At 40.6% G+C, this 6,479-nt stretch overlaps 1 long non-coding RNA gene across 1 annotated transcript; it reads left to right on the top strand.

The window, feature by feature from the left end:
• The first annotated feature begins 42 nt into the window (after positions 1–42).
• LOC120318845 lies at positions 43–6,206 on the top strand. The gene is made up of 3 exons (XR_005559607.1): positions 43–83; positions 724–867; positions 4,911–6,206. It is a non-coding gene; the product is annotated as an uncharacterized LOC120318845 (long non-coding RNA).
• The last annotated feature ends 273 nt before the right edge of the window (positions 6,207–6,479 follow it).

The following is a 6,479-nucleotide window of genomic DNA, read 5'->3' as shown; positions in this document are numbered from 1 at the left end:
GGCTGACTGGGTGGGTTCGGAGTAAACGGCCCTCCTTCGGCTGCGGGTGTGATCCTTGGAGGCAGAAAAGTCACACGGAGAAAGTGAGTCAGAAACGGGCAGGGAGGGGGTGGATGGAGGGGGGAAAGAGAGGGACAGAGAGAGAGAGAGAGAGAGAGAGAGAGAGAGAGAGAGAGAGAGAGGGAGAGAGAGGGTGAAACAAAAAGAAAGGCTGAAAGAACAAGAGGAGAGAAAGAAAGAAGGAAAAGGGGGAGAATAGAAAGAAAGGAGGGAAAGAAAGTCAGAAATAAAGGAAAAAAGAGAAAAAGAAAAAAGACAGGCAAAGAAGAGAGAGAGAGGGTGCAAAACGAGAGAAAGAAAGAGTGGGAAAGGAAAGAGGGGTAGAGAAGGAAATGGAAGAGCAAGGAAAGGAAAGGTGAAAAACAATAGAACAATTGAAGAAAGAATTCCAGTGGAGAAAAGAAAAGCAACTAATTCAAAAAGTGCAATGTATAGGTTACACCTCGATAGATCTTCAGAGCTTTCTTGAAGGCAAACAAGCCTGGATCTCTGCAGATTTTGAGGGAATATTGCTGTAGAAGCTTTGATATTAAAGGCACATTTCTGGATCCTATGGGATCTTACTAGAAGGGTAAACATAATGGGAGGTAGACAATCCATGTTCTAATCTACAGTGTACTCATGGTGGGATTCAAATATGTGAACAACCGGTTCTCTGTGTAGATGCTGCTTTCAGATGTCCATTCTGGGCTGGGGCAACAAAAATGAGCCAAACTGGTGAAAACTGGCTGAATTCCACCGCTGAGTGTACTCTACAGGTCTTTACAGATGCAAAGTAGCACTATGAACTGCATCCAATAGCTACTGGTAACTGCATTGATGTGTTACATAGATGTACTAAGCTATGCCCATAACTATTCACACTACCACATTGTGGACTAGTTGTCGTTTCTATGTGGTCTTCAAGGGCAGTCCCACAGAGAGTGCATTGTATGCCAGCTGGGGGATTCTGGCAGAAAAAAGCAATCTTGTTAGCTTCGGTCTTCCTCTGCCAGAATTTCAGTTCACCTTTCCAAATTGTATCAAGTTCTCTATTTGCCCAAATGGAACGTTGTCCTGAAATAACAGCTTACTAAGTTCTGAAAATGTTCTTGTGAGATAAGCAAGTTTCGATAGCCACTTGCAGTTCAGGAATGACAACCCCAGAGGGTGTTTCATTCAAGCACAGTCCCACAATTCACAGAAAAAAGTTTCAACAAGACAATCCCCTGACCACAGAACAATAAAGCAAATATATGCACTTGGAGACACTACAGGGGCCCATCTGACTAGAAATCCTGCTGTTGAGAGACTTAGTTTAAATTCAGAATTAAATGACCTCTTTAATCACATTATCCAACTCTTTTAACTCTTTTAACTCTTTCAACCAAGATGTCCAGTTGTCTTTTGAAAAGCACCATTGGGACAACCATGACCTGGATGATTGAGAATCTCCATAGACCTTTGAATTAGGATCCTTTGAATGAGAAGTCAATGAAAAATGGTTACTAGCAGATTCATATTCTTTATTCTAGAACAAAAGCCTTGCCATATTCCAAATGAATCATCAGCTCACCCACTGAGTCATTGATTCCGGGGTAGTATCACAGAATAATAGAGCTGAATAGTTCCACAGAGGTCATCCTGCCCATCCCCTACTTGATGCAAGATCTACTAAAGCATGTTTGAACACCTCCAGAGATGAATAGAGTAACAGAGTTGAAAGAGACTAGATGTAGGTCATCTAGTCCAACTGCCCACCCAAGCAGGAGACCCTACACCATTTCTGACAGATGGCAGTCCAGTCTCTTCTTTTTTTTATGAAGAAATTTTTTTTATTTATTCCTTATTGTAGTTGCTAGTTGATTGTCCACATTATCACAGTTTTCAATAACTTGTAGCTGAATGTCAAACTCTGTTATTTTTGGCAGATCAAATAGCTCAGTTAATGTTATTCTTTGATCATCAATGTTCTCCATAGGTCGTAAGTAGGATTTTGTAGAATTAATTTGCTCAGTAGTTTCTACTGTAAGTTCATAATTAAATTGTAAGTGCAGTTCCTCTGTCTCATTCAGTTGTATATTTTGTTGAATAGGAACCTCTCTAGGGTTACTCTGTTCTTCCTCCGTTATTCTTTGGTCTATATTTTGAACCGATGGTTGAAAATCAATTTGTGGTTCTCTAATATCATCTTTGATTTTTCTCCAAGATTTGATATAAACTTTCATATAGTTTGTAGTTTCCAAGTTCATAGTCGAACTGTGGATAAGATTCCTCCATTTCAATGGTGAAATAGTCTTTGATCAAGAATAGTCTTTGATCTTTTAATGAAGGCTATATTTCAAAAAGGTCAACAAATATCCACCTCCAAAATTCTAATAAACAAATTCACCACAGCTGTTGCAAATCTTTTATCTTTTCCCTTTATTTGAAAGTCAAATTCATCTTCAAATAGCAAAAGAAAATAGAGTTGTAATGGGATTTTTCGCCACAAGATGTCCTCAGTGGACTGTAAACTCTTTCTTCCAAATAGGTAAAAATTTATCTCTTTCCGGAAACAAAAAAAGCAAAAGCAAATATCTCCAATATAATAGATAAAATAAAAAATATAGTGTTTCTTTTTTATTTTTTTCAGGGCCCCTAGGTATCCAGAAAAAAAATCAAGTAGTTAATAAAGTTTTAATTATTTTAGTTCTTTTAAAACTTTCTTTCCCAAGTAGACAGAAGCTGCTCTCTTAAGAAGGGAAGTGATCAAAAACTTTTTACAGGCAAATAGTCAGGACAGAGAGAGGGAGGAAAGATCTCACCCGGATTCACCACGGTGGTTCTTTATGCTTAGATGATTTTCTGACTTCGGCTAGCGCAGCTAAGTGATTGGCCATTTTACTGGCCGATCTTCTTCTCCGTCGGCCCTATGGAGTTAGCTCGGACTGCAGGGGGAGCCGCCACTCCACTGCAGCTGAGCAAAGCCTCCTTGATGGTAGTCGCCTCTCCAGGGCAATTTAAGACACGCATAAGGGTCTACCAGCAGAGGGAAAACAGTCAACAAAGAGAGAGGTCTCTTCGTATGACTGAGGTGCTGTGATCCGGAAGTGGAAGTCCAGTCCAGTCTCTTCTTGAAAGCTTCCAGTGATGAAGCTCCCACAACATTTGAAGGCAATCTACACTATTTCATTGACTGATTGTTCTCACTGTCAGAAAATTTCTCCTTATTTCTAGGTTGAATCTCTCCTTGGTCAGTTTCTATCCATTATTCCTTGTCTGGCCTTCAGGTGCTTTGGAAAATAGGTTGTCCCCTTCTTTTCTGTGACAGCCCCTCAAATATTGGAACACTGCTATCATGTCTCCCCTGCTCCTTCTCTTCACTAGACTAGTCATGCCCAGTTCCTTAATCGTTCTTCATATGTTTTAGCCTCCAGGCTCCTAATCATCTTCGTTGCTCTTCTCTGCACTCTTTCTAGAGTCTCAACATCTTTTTTATAGGGTGGTGACCAAAACTGGTTGCAGTATTCTAGGTGTGGTCTTACTAAGGCTTTATAGAATGGTATTAGTACCTCACCCAATCTCAATTGAATGCCTCTGTTAATGCAACTTAGGTGGAGACGCATTGTACCATACCATATCATACACCACACCATACCATACCATACCATACACCATACCATACCATACCATACACCATACCATATACCATACCATACCATACTATACCATACCATACCATACCATACACCATACCATACCATACCATACCATACCATACCATACCATACCATACCATACTGAAACCTGTTCCACTGGTTGACAAATCTTACTATTAGGAAATTTCTCCTAATATTTAAACTGAATATATTCTGGGGTCCTTGCTGATCTCTGAACTTGGTTGTTTTCTTGCAGACTTTTCATTACCCAACTGGGGCACTGATGATATTACCTACTTGGGTAGTGAAGCATCTTCAAAAAAGAACCAAGCTCAGACAGCCGCAAGGACCCCACAGTTTAACCTGAAGCTACAAATATTCTCTTCTATTGATGATTACACTCTGTAGTTCCAACTGTCTTACTTCTGCCTTTGGGGTGGTGGTAACAGAGAACAAGCCCATTTCCTCCTGTATATGACAACCCGTTTGATATCTGAAAAGGTAGATCATTATATATCTTCAATCGTTTCTTATGCAGGCTAAACCTGTCCACTCCTTTTAAAGGTTTGTCATAGGACTTGACTTGTACTTTCTCAGTCCTACTTCAGAATTCAACCATTATAGCACTTCTCTGTCTAGCTTGTAGCCCCACAGGCTGAATTGGTCTCAAGAAATTGCTGTAATCTCCTAAGGAATTGTTTGTTCCATCTCTCTCTCTCTCTCTCTCTCTCTCTCTCTCTCTCTCTCTCTCTCTCTCTCTCTCTCTCTCTCCCTCCCTCCCTCCCTCCCTCCCTCCCTCCCTCTCTCTCTCCTCTATCAATCTATCTACCCCTCTCTCTCTTTCTCTCTCTCTATTCTGTCATCCCTGGGTTCAGAACTATTGGGCAACTATCAGTTTACTTATTTGAGCTTTCAAATGGACAAAAGTACAGTGTCCTTTCTTTGGGGCCCCTCTGTCCCAAAACACATTGGGAATTAGGAAAATAAGTGCAATTTGGATAATTAGGCTAAGGTTATTTTTTTTTAAAAAAGAGCAAACAAATGCTTGCTTTAACAAATGCAGTCCACAAAAAATGTTCCAAGGGTTATGTCCGAAGCAAACAGGATGGCTAGATATGTTTGGATGTCTTACTCAAGCTATTTTTGATAACTGTCACAAGAGGAAGCTGCTACAATCGGCGTTATTGTGCTCTAAGGCCCTCATGAGATTTTTTTTTTTTTTGCCTGTAGGACAAGTCTGAGTGAAAACAGCTGAGAAGCAGTGCCAAGAAAGTAGAGAAATTCAGAAAGAAAAAAAAATCTGAACATCATTTTCAGCTTAAGAGAGATATCAGATATTTAGCCAGCTATTCACTTTGCCCCAATAGACACTAAAGTTCTGATACAAACTTGGAGGCCCTTAAATCTATTTTTTCCCTCTCTGTGGCTAAGAATAAAGAAATCTCAAGGAAGGGCCCACATGGGAGAGCTATAATTTGATTTTTATGTGTTTTTATGAGCTTCTTGCAAAATGTGTCATGTTGTGTGCTCAAAGCCATGTTTTTATGAATCCTGGTAAATCTATGTGAAAAACAGGTTTTCAGTTACTCATAACTTTCTCTGCCAAAGAAACTTGTCTACTATTTTTTCAAAATAGATTTTCTTCTTTTCTAGTGATCATGGATTTAGGTCTATTCCCTGTTCCACTGAATCCTGATGGACTCCCTGTTAATATGTTGCCCCCAGTTGGTTATATTCTGAAGTGGGTCACTTTTACAGTCCAAGACTGGATTAAACCCCCACAGATCCTTGTTGGGAACTAATATTTACAGTCAATGCCCTCTTCTCTGTAACAGCCCCTCAGATATAGGAAGACAATTATCACGTCCCCCCCCCCAATCCTTCTCTTTGATAGGCTAGACACATCTAGCTCCCTCAATTGTTCATCATATGATTTAGCTTCCATACTCTTTATCATCTTTGTTGCTCTTCTCTGTGCCCTTTTCAGGGTCCCAACACCATTTTAATATTCTGCTGGCCAGAACTGTATGCATTAGTCCAATAATGGTCTCACTAATACAGTATAAAGTGATATTATCACTTCTTGTGAATCTGTAGGGACGTCTAGGCAGTTGCCAGGAGTCAAGAATGACTTGAAGGTGTGTGCACACATGCATGCATGCACGTGTTTGCATGTACACCCACCACACACCCACCTACCCAGATGCACCCTCCACAAGATCTAAGCTCCCAGGCCAGCACCTTCACCACTTCATCATATTGCTCCTTGGTTGAGAGAGAGGAACTAGCTCGAAGTTCCCCAGGAGACTGTTTGATGGAGGAGGACTAAAACTTGTGTCTCCCTATCCTGGTCCAGCACCTTAGCCACTATATCACATTGGCTTCCCTTTAACCAGAACTGAGTAATATTTGAGAGCCAGTTTGATGTAGCATGTAAGGCACCAGGCTAGTAAATAGGAGACCACAAGTTCTCATCCAATCTTAGACACAAAGCCAGCTGAGTAACCTTGGACCAGTTGCTTTTTCTGGAGGAGGAGGAGGAGGAGGAGGAGAAGAAGAAGAAGAAGAAAGAAAAAAAGAAAACGAAGAAGAAGAAGAAGAAGAGGAGGAAGAGGAGGAGAAGAAGAAGAAGAAGAAAGAAAGAAAAAAGGAAAAGAAGAAGAAGAAGAAGAAGAGGAGGAGGAGGAGGAGGAAGAAGAAGAGTCCTTTTTCTGGAGGAGGAAGAGGAGAAGAAGAAAGAAAAAGAAAAAAGGAAAAGAAGAAGAAGAAGAGGAGGAGGAGCAGGAGCAGCAGGAGCAG

This window comes from Crotalus tigris, unplaced genomic scaffold (genome assembly GCF_016545835.1).
Source record: "Crotalus tigris isolate CLP2741 ecotype Arizona unplaced genomic scaffold, ASM1654583v1 scf7180000020497.760770, whole genome shotgun sequence".
NCBI lineage: Eukaryota > Metazoa > Chordata > Lepidosauria > Squamata > Viperidae > Crotalus > Crotalus tigris.
This window is presented reverse-complemented; position numbering and strand designations above follow the sequence as displayed.